The sequence below is a fragment of the Phalangium opilio genome, unplaced genomic scaffold (genome assembly GCF_054372755.1).
Source record: "Phalangium opilio isolate 3A_F unplaced genomic scaffold, DU_Popi_V2 ptg000194l_1, whole genome shotgun sequence".
NCBI lineage: Eukaryota > Metazoa > Arthropoda > Arachnida > Opiliones > Phalangiidae > Phalangium > Phalangium opilio.
In genome coordinates, this window is record NW_028324212.1 from 1,314,477 (window position 1) to 1,324,065 (window position 9,589).

General features: G+C 38.2%; 8 non-coding genes across 8 annotated transcripts; all 8 read left to right on the forward strand.

Annotated features, from left to right (window-relative positions):
• Nucleotides 1-61: 61 nt before the first annotated feature.
• On the forward strand, nucleotides 62-143 carry TRNAL-AAG (transfer RNA leucine (anticodon AAG)). The gene has a single exon. It is a non-coding gene; the product is annotated as a tRNA-Leu (tRNA).
• Nucleotides 144-515: 372 nt separating this feature from the next.
• Nucleotides 516-598, forward strand: TRNAL-AAG (transfer RNA leucine (anticodon AAG)). The gene has a single exon. It is a non-coding gene; the product is annotated as a tRNA-Leu (tRNA).
• Nucleotides 599-819: 221 nt separating this feature from the next.
• On the forward strand, nucleotides 820-901 carry TRNAL-AAG (transfer RNA leucine (anticodon AAG)). Its single transcript has one exon. It is a non-coding gene; the product is annotated as a tRNA-Leu (tRNA).
• Nucleotides 902-1,123: 222 nt separating this feature from the next.
• On the forward strand, nucleotides 1,124-1,205 carry TRNAL-AAG (transfer RNA leucine (anticodon AAG)). Its single transcript has one exon. It is a non-coding gene; the product is annotated as a tRNA-Leu (tRNA).
• Nucleotides 1,206-1,275: 70 nt separating this feature from the next.
• TRNAL-AAG (transfer RNA leucine (anticodon AAG)) lies at nucleotides 1,276-1,357 on the forward strand. The gene has a single exon. It is a non-coding gene; the product is annotated as a tRNA-Leu (tRNA).
• A 69-nt stretch (nucleotides 1,358-1,426) lies between these two features.
• On the forward strand, nucleotides 1,427-1,508 carry TRNAL-AAG (transfer RNA leucine (anticodon AAG)). The gene has a single exon. It is a non-coding gene; the product is annotated as a tRNA-Leu (tRNA).
• Nucleotides 1,509-1,578: 70 nt separating this feature from the next.
• TRNAL-AAG (transfer RNA leucine (anticodon AAG)) lies at nucleotides 1,579-1,660 on the forward strand. The gene has a single exon. It is a non-coding gene; the product is annotated as a tRNA-Leu (tRNA).
• A 524-nt stretch (nucleotides 1,661-2,184) lies between these two features.
• TRNAL-AAG (transfer RNA leucine (anticodon AAG)) lies at nucleotides 2,185-2,266 on the forward strand. Its single transcript has one exon. It is a non-coding gene; the product is annotated as a tRNA-Leu (tRNA).
• Nucleotides 2,267-9,589: the final 7,323 nt, after the last annotated feature.

The following is a 9,589-nucleotide window of genomic DNA, read 5'->3' on the forward strand; positions in this document are numbered from 1 at the left end:
CTTTTCTTTGATTAACCTTATGGACCTTTTGTTTTTTAGTAGGAGTTGACTAAAGTGTTCAGGTAGAGTGGCCGAGTGGTCTATGGCGCTGGTTTAAGGCACCAGTCTCTTCGGAGGCGTGGGTTCGAGTCCCACTTCTATCAGACTATATCTTTTCTCTGATTAACCTTATGGACCTTTTGCTTTTTAGTAGGAGTTGACTAAAGTGTTCAGGTTGAGTGGGCGAGTGGTCTTAGGCGCTGGTTTAAGGCACCAGTCTCTTCGGAGGCGTGGGTTCGAATCCCACCTTTATCAGACTAATGTCTTTTCTTTGATTAACCTTATGGACCTTTTGCTTATTTGTCTGAGTTGACTTGAGTGTTCAGGTAGAGTGGCGGAGAGGTCTATGGCGCTGGTTTAAGGCACCAGTCTCTTCGGAGGCGTGTGTTCGAATCCCACCTCTATCAGACTAATGTCTTTTCTTTGATTAACCTCATGGACCTTTTGCTTTTTAGTATGAGTTGACTAAAGTGCTCAGGTAGAGTGGCCGAGTGGTCTAAGGCGCTGGTTTAAGGCACCAGGCTCTTCGGAGGCGTGGGTTCGAATCCCACCTCTCTTAGGCGGATTCATTTTCTAAGATTGATATTATGAAGCTTTTGCTTATTTGTCTGAGTTGACTTGAGTGTTCAGGTAGAGTGGCGGAGAGGTCTAAGGCGCTGGTTTAAGGCACCAGATCTTCGGAAGCGTGGGTTCGAATCCGACCTCTATCAGACTAATGTCTTTTCTTTGATTAACCTTATGGATCTTTTGTTTTTTTGTAGGAGTTGACTAAAGTGTTCAGGTAGAGTGGCCGAGTGGTCTAAGGCGCTGGTTTAAGGCACCAGTCTCTTCGGAGGCGTGGGTTCGAATCCCACCTCTATCAGACTAATGTCTTTTCTTTGATTAACCTTATGGACCTTTTGTTTTTTAGTAGGAGTTGACTAAAGTGTTCAGGTAGAGTGGCCGGGTGGTCTAAGGCGCTGGTTTAAGGCACCAGGCTCTTCGGAGGCGTGGGTTCGAATACCACCTCTCTTAGGCGGATTCATTTTCTAAGATTGATATTATGAAGCTTTTGCTTATTTGTCTGAGTTGACGTGAGTGTTCAGGTAGAGTGGCCGAGTGGTCTAAGGCGCTGGTTTAAGGCACCAGTCTCTTCGGAGGCGTGGGTTCGAATCCCACCTCTATCAGACTAATGTCTTTTCTTTGATTAACCTTATGGACCTTTTGTTTTTTTGGAGGAGTTGAGTAAAGTGCTCAGGTAAAGTGGCCGAGTGGTCTAAGGCGCTGGTTTAAGGCACCAGTCTCTTCGGAGGCGTGGGTTCGAATCCCACTTCTATCAGACTATATCTTTTCTCTGATTCACCTTATGGACCTTTTGCTTTTTAGTAGGAGTTGACGTGAGTGTTCAGGTAGAGTGGCCGAGTGGTCTAAGGCGCTGGTTTAAGGCACCAGTCTCTTCGGAGGCGTGGGTTCGAATCCCACCTCTATCAGACTAATGTTTTTTCTTTGATTAACCTTATGGACCTTTTGTTTTTTAGTAGGAGTTGACTAAAGTGTTCAGGTAGAGTGGCCTAGTGGTCTAAGGCGCTGGTTTAAGGCACCAGTCTCTTCGGAGGCGTGGGTTCGAATCCCACTTCTATCAGACTATATCTTTTCTCTGATTAACCTTATGGACCTTTTGCTTTTTAGTAGGAGTTGACTAAAGTGTTCAGGTTGAGTGGGCGAGTGGTCTTAGGCGCTGGTTTAAGGCACCAGTCTCTTCGGAGGCGTGGGTTCGAATCCCACCTCTATCAGACTAATGTCTTTTCTTTGATTAACCTTATGGACCTTTTGCTTATTTGTCTGAGTTGACTTGAGTGTTCAGGTAGAGTGGCGGAGAGGTCTAAGGCGCTGGTTTAAGGCACCAGATCTTCGGAAGCGTGGGTTAGAATCCGACCTCTATCAGACTAATGTCTTTTCTTTGATTAACCTTATGGACCTTTTGTTTTTTTGGAGGAGTTGAGTAAAGTGCTTAGGTAAAGTGGCCGAGTGGTCTAAGGCGCTGGTTTAAGGCACCAGGCTCTTCGGAGGCGTGGGTTTGAATCCCACCTCTCTTAGGCGGATTCATTTTCTAAGATTGATATTACGAAGCTTTTGCTTATTTGTCTGAGTTGACGTGAGTGTTCAGGTAGAGTGGCCGAGTGGTCTAAGGCGCTGGTTTAAGGCACCAGTCTCTTCGGAGGCGTGGGTTCGAATCCCACCTCTATCAGACTAATGTCTTTTCTTTGATTAACCTTATGTCAAGAGCTTATTACAGATTAAATAGGAAGATGCGTATAATAATGATTTTATTTACGGGAAGAGAAAGCAATAACTGATTATTGTGACCCGCGTCATATCACACAGCACAAATAATAAGAATAATAAAGGAAAAAAATATAAAAGATAGAATATAAAGAAAAATAAGACAACAAACGAAAATTAATTAATAAAAAGACTCAAACAAAACACAATAAATTAGCACTTGCACAAAGAAAGTAGCCTCAAAAAGATTGCCACCAATCACGAAATTTGTCCAGTCTAGATTTAAAAGCAGCCACGGACGACTGCTGTTTAACCCCGCTAGATAGGTAGTGTCATACTTATGGAACATATCTTATAAACTTATGGTCACGTCCTTTTCCCAGTTTCGGTGGAATTTGAGGGGCTGGGATAGGTGAAGGTGTAGTTATAAGTTTTACTAGCCCCTCCTCTTCCATTTTATATAAATTCATAAGAATTAAATTATTATAAAATGCACATAAGCATAAAAATATAAAGTTTTCATTTGGGTTTAGTAGGAGGAACCCGTTCAATAGAGCTACCAAGTCAGCGTGAAGATCGCGGGCGCCTAAAAAAACGACTTTCAGGGGACGGCAGCTTTGGCCTATAAAACTCGTAATTCCTCCACTGTGAGTCGTAGAGAAACTTTACTTTCCCGCCAACTATCCTCCATACTTCGATTTGGGGGAAAGGATAGTTTTTGAAAAGGGGTTTCGCTAGTTTTGTGTTGAAAATTTCGCGGGGTGCGCGATGGACGCTGTAAAAGGGCCCCGTTTATTGGCAGGCCCACCTTTGACTACTCACCCACCGTTCAATTGAATGGAATTCGCCTGAGAAACTCAAGTTACATTCACTTTTCTTGTGCTTTCTGCATCGATAAGAGTTCATTTTTCTTTACTTTTTAAAGTTAAATTTTAGCACAAACAGTTTTTTTAAAAACTTCTTAAACCTTTATTTTTTTCCACGAGAAATATTTTTTATTAAATTTTTTGAACTCTGAGTTTTTTAAGCTCGGAGAGTTCCTAGTTCGCAATTTTTAAGTGAACTTTTTGATTTTTGACTTTTATTTTTTTTTCGTTCTGCAGTATGTCAAGCCAAGCTTCTTTGTCTTTTGATTCCTCTTTGGACAATCAGTCTCCAAGAGGGAGTGCCACCAATTCTGGGTCGAGCAATTTCAGCCTGGACGAGTTGAGGACCAATACAGTATTAATCAAAAATGTCTTGATTAGAATCAAGTCCTAAAAAGTATCGATAAGACTGAGGTTATCACTTGACTGAAGGATCAGATATTAATTTTTCTTTTAATTGAAACTTAAAGGCATGCTTAAGAAAAAAACAACGTTCCATTACCGTTTTCCGTTGAAATAACTTATTTTACAGGTAATCAATTTCAAAAATTTACTTATCTCGGGTTTTCGGGCACAATTCCATTCCCCCAAAACATTTTATCATTACATTAATTACTTTTGAGAGATAACGTGTCAAAATAAGCTTTAAAACAGTAGAAAACTGAATGAGCGGTCTGTTTAGCCATGACCAAAACCTTCAAATCAGTGTTGCTAATGTAAGAAAGTGGATGTTCCCACTTCCATTTTAAAAATTTGCTGCATTTCCCACACCCCCTTTTTTACAGTCATATTTATCTGGACTATTTTATCATACTAAGTTTAATATGGAATATCACTCCGCATGGCTTTGGCAATATGTACAAATGCTATAAAGCTTTAAAATTCTCAAAATATGCTTTCTTTTTTTTCAGTGCCAAACTTAAAATCACCGAATTTATTTCAAAATGTCGCTTAAAATTATTAAACCGGATAAAATTTTTGAAAATTTGATTGATTTCGGAAAAATATTACTTTTTCCCCACAGAGCCTAAAACCAAACCTAAATCTCCCACGATGTGGGAAATTACCCACACATTGGCAACACTGCTTTAAAAACTTACAACAAGCACACTTTCGAGACATGTTCTGAACAAATTAGTGCTTAACCCGCTAATAGTACGACCACGGAGAATTGATGTGTTTCGGAACAGGACAATATGGTCTCGCCGCATTGGTCTCACCGATTTGGTCTCGGTACTATTTGGTCTCGTGATTTTTTGGTCTCGGGACGGTTTGGTATCGTGATAATTTGGTCTCGGGACTATTTGGTAACGTGATTATTTGGTCTCGGGACGGTTTGGTCTCGTGATTATTTGGTTACCTAATTAGTTGCCTCCTTTTCCAAAGCAGTGGTCCCAATAATTCGTTGCCACCTTTTCCAAAATAATGGTTCCTATGATTCGTTGCCACCTTTTCCAAAATATTCTCCTATTAATTATCTGACACCTTAAAAAAATAAATCTATCCCTGGTTTTATTAAGTTGGTTATTTGTAGTATTTTTAGGGTGAGTAAAACCCATTAAAACCGTGGGTTTTTGGGGTGGGTTTATAATTCGAACCTTGGTCAGGGAACCAATTAATTTCCAATTATTTAATGTTTTTCATTGTCACTCGCAAATAAGAAGAGTACATTGATTTCAATTTATGGACCATGAAAATATACTGTCAAGATACAGGGAGAGGTTTTCATAATTATTTTGCGACTCTTATCAAAAATAGGCCTATATGCAAGTTTGATAAATTAACAAATATGTTAAACTTCCTCACCCAAGAACTGCATTTTTCATGCCAGAATCACCAGATGGTGACGGTGACCGAGTCAATTTCAGAATTTTTATTTATTCAGATTTCAGACCCGCAAAATATACTCAAAATTATACATTATCTGTCTAAATAAACCATCTGTTAAAAAAGTGTACCCTCTTCTTGGTGGTGAAATCTTGCGTCTAACTCTCAAAAAATATCCACCACGTAATATTAAGCTACATAGAGATTAACATTACGATTTCAAAAAAATTTCGATTATAAACACTTTCAACAAATCGGCTTTGATACAGCTGTCCATCAAATGAAACCTTAACTTGTGGGTTGCTACCATAATACCGGATGAATTCTTTGACGATGCCAATGTTTTTCCTTTCCTAATACTTCCAAGAGCCTGAAGCGGATCTCTTCTTAAAAGGGCAAACTTGTTTTTTTGTTTATCAGCAGTCACAGTAGCCAATATAAACTCGTATGATAGAACCAATGTATTTTATTTCGCAATTCCTTCAAATTACGACCTCCGAAGTGATACTGACCTTCGCTTATTCGGTTAAGAGAACATGGTATCTAAAACACTTAGTTACGGAGATATGGGTTTCCAAAACATTTGACTTGAAAATTGCGTTTTATTGCCTTGTTATATTATAATGACACAAAAATGCAAATAGTCAAAAATTCGAAACTCATTAAAGTGTTGATTACAAAGGCGTATCGGTCAGGAATATAGAATAATAAGAGGTATGCTCCTTTGTAAACATCACTTTCATGTTTCTTAAAAGAACAAACACAATTCTTTTCCCAATTTTAAGTATAACAATGGACCTACACGTACAGATGAACATCTTTCTCTAGAATTAAATATGCATTTTCCGTGTTAAAATGTCAGGGAAGCTTTCTACATCTGAAATTGGATCATTTTCAGAGGTTTCGAATGAATACTTCCGTGTTGAATCTTTAGAATTTTAAACTCAAGTCAATACTATCTACTTAAATTTATCATTTTTGATGCATTTCTTAAACGTAAAAAGAAAGAATTTCCAGGACTCCCTCAAGTATTACTTAGATATTTCAGAAAATGATTTGTAGAGTTAAGTCTTAGACCAAAGGATAATAAGATAACTGGAAGTTCTGCAATATTTTAGGCAAATAAGGCGATGATAAACACGTGAGACAAAACCCTTTCATTTCTTCAGCATAAGATCTACCTTTTTATATTTGCAATTAGTCTATGAAATGAAAGTCATTAGAGGAAAGGTCAAAGCAATCAGAATACCTATGAGTTTATGATAATTAACATTTCATATGACACACTTCAGCCACGTTTACATTAGTCATTTTGAAATCGTTTTTAACCGCCTGAGAAAGGTCGAAATCGGTCGAAATGCAACAATATAGATTCTTCACAAAAAATGTTCAACCAACACTACCAACGACGGGAGAAGGAGGATTGGGGGTTTAAGTCGCAACAGATTGGCCAAAAAATTGTACTACAAACTGTCCTCTAGTGAGCATCTTGATAAGGAACAAGCTGGTTGAGCAAGACCATAACATATTTGCACACCAAATAAATTTATAGGACATTGGTCTAGTGAGACAGTGACCCCTATAGGAGTCTCAAAGTTATATTATTTCCGTCCCAGCTAAAAAGAAAACCGACATAATAGCACGGTTCATACAACTTTTGGAAAACAAATTTCCCTGAGATTTCCAGGTTTTTCCCCATATAGTTGCCTGAGTTTCCTAGATTTTTCCCGTATATGGAGTATCCTATGGAGCAAATGTTAACGAAGGAGGAGGGGTAAATAGGACTATTACATAATCAAAGGGCATCCCCGTATCTCTAATATAACCAGAGTTGTGAGCCTCCAAAAAATAGTGTAATGTTCACGAACATTTTGCTTAATTACTCGGTCCCTGTTTGACGAAATCCCAAGTTTTTGGTATCGTTGGATTGGGGGTAAATAAGACTATAACATACTTGAAGGACATCCCCTTATCTCCAGTAGAACCAGAGTTATGAGCCTCCAAAGTATAGTGTAATGTTAATCCTACGGAGGGGATTTTTATGAACATTTTGCTTAATTACTCGACCCCTGTTTGACGCAAAGTTCTCTGATTTCAATGAATTTTACTAAAAATTCTAAATTTCCAGGAGTTTTCCCTGAGGTTTTCGACCACTATTTATTTTCCTGATTTTTCCAGGTTTTCCCTGTTTCCAGGTTGTATGAACCCTGACCTGGCCTGTTGTTGTTGTTGGTGGTGGTGGTGGTGGTGATGGTGGCGTCGTGTAAAAGAACCGTATTAAGCAGTATAAATTTTTTCCTTCGTCCTTGAAGGGAGAGAATTGTGGTGAGGTGATATTTTTCGTTCGTGTATTTTAAAAGGATGGGGATTAAAATAGTAAGTTTAAGCATCGCATTTAATTTTACTAGTAAGGTAAAGCATTGTAAATTGTGTTTTACGTTTGCTCGATATATTTAAAGCGAGAGAGAGGATTATGGTATTGCCTTAATTTAAATGGACGGTTTAATACTCCTTTTAAAATTGCTGTCACCCGTCGATAATATGGGGTTACACGCTTTCAATACCGCTCCCCTATTTCAGAATTCAACGAAATCGAGGGGAATTTTTAAAAAGCAAAGGCAAGTAAATACTGACGTTATATACGTCTATTTCTCCATAAATCGAGAAGAGTTTTAAAAGAAAGTACTAGCTTGGGGTCCCGGATATTTCAATTGTAACGTAAGTAAATTTATTGATGTAAGGATTAAGGGTTATAATTTTTTGTTAGGGCATCGAGGGGTAAAGGTTTTGATTCGTGTCGCCATTTTATAGTCTACACTCGCTGAGCGTATGTGGTAAGCCTTGGTTGGTACTCGCTTGTGATTTTGAAATTATAGAAATTAGAACCACGTGGCTTTGTGATATTTATATGTCGAAACTCGATACAAAATTACTAGGCCTAATAGGAAAAATTATGAAGTATACATATCTTTTGGGATAAAAGATAACAGAATAACTTCAATCGCCGCATTGTTCTCATACTTTGCGGGTTTGTTTTCTCGTTTTTCACCCAGTGAAAACCGACACGCGTCAATAAAAACCCCAGCCGCGAAATTTACGTTTTCGCTTTATTTTGCGATATTTTTGCGCAACGAAAAACGCCCAGTGAAAACCCAGTGTTAAGGAATTAGCCATAAACACAACTACAGGTTTTAGGTGTTTACCATTATTTGATGTTTCTGGATATGAGAAACGTTTAGTCTCCCCATGGAAGGGCTTCCACATAAGGTTCACGCAATTGCGGGTTTTCTGACCGTTTAATGTGAATCAATCGCCTTATATACCCTAAAATTACAAAAATTGTTAAAGAGGCATACACTGGAATTGAATCGTCAACGATAGCTAAATTTTTAATGATTTTAGGAATAACCTTTCTTAAAACGACTTAACTAACACTAAGGTAAATTAAAGACGATAAAAATAATTAATATCAATTATATTTATTTAATACTTCAAGAAAAACCTCTTTATTGTGTCTCGACACGGAGAGGTTTAAATTGGTTTCCCCACTTCTTAATGTTTGTATTAACGTTTGCAGGTTATTGATGTGAGTATCATGGCTTATTCAGTAGATCCTGGAAACGTTTTTCTGTATCACATTTCTCCATCCGTCATTATGGGTGATAATCGCATTGCAACGTGCCTGAACACAGTAAATGAACACGACACGCGTTTATCCGTGAATGGTTTAGATCCGCCCACGTGGTGCTTGATCGCAACGGCATTGCTCATCATGTCTATGGTATCGTCGTTGGCTAAATCCTTTTCTGTAGCGGAAAGTTTCAGAATTCGCAGAGGTATATACGCGTGTTTAAAAGGCAACATTTTATTTAAGAGCCAGCTATTTTTACGTGCCACGAACATAGTTATTTCACTTTTAATGGAACTTTTTCTAGGGTGGATACCTGCTTTTACGACTAACTTCAATCAGTGTTTGGCAATATTTATCGAATTTCCTAGAAAACAGTTTCGAGAACATAAATTGGAAATCACCGACGTTCTTGCTGTGCGGGTGTACGGTGTTGTCCAGATGCTTTTCGGGTGCTTTGAAATCAGAACTGCTATTAACCAAAACAAAGTACATAAATACCATTGACGATCTTTTTGAGCAGAAAGACATTACTTTAATGATAAAGGAGAATCATGCTATTCACTCGTCGCTGAAGGTAACACTTCATTTTTACTAGATGTGATTACGTAATCGCATATAGCTTTGCGATGGTGTTTTGTGGGTGGGTGTGGCCCCGGACAAACGAAAAACAAGCGGGGATAGAAACCGATTAATGCAAGATCCACGATAACCTTGGAGCTCGTAATCTGAAAGAAATTGCAAAAGAAAATGTATTAGCGCTATGGTATGAGTTAACAGCAGTTTTACAACTTGGGATGGACGTAAAACTAGTTTGTTGGGCCGCTTGTTAAGAAAAGATCGTCTTTCGACTCTTGGATGTATTGGGAAAGAAAAGAAATATTTATCAACTAAGATCCGCCTTTTCCTTATTTTTGGCATTTCTAAATTTTTCTTTACGCAATATTTCGGAAATTTCTCAGATTAC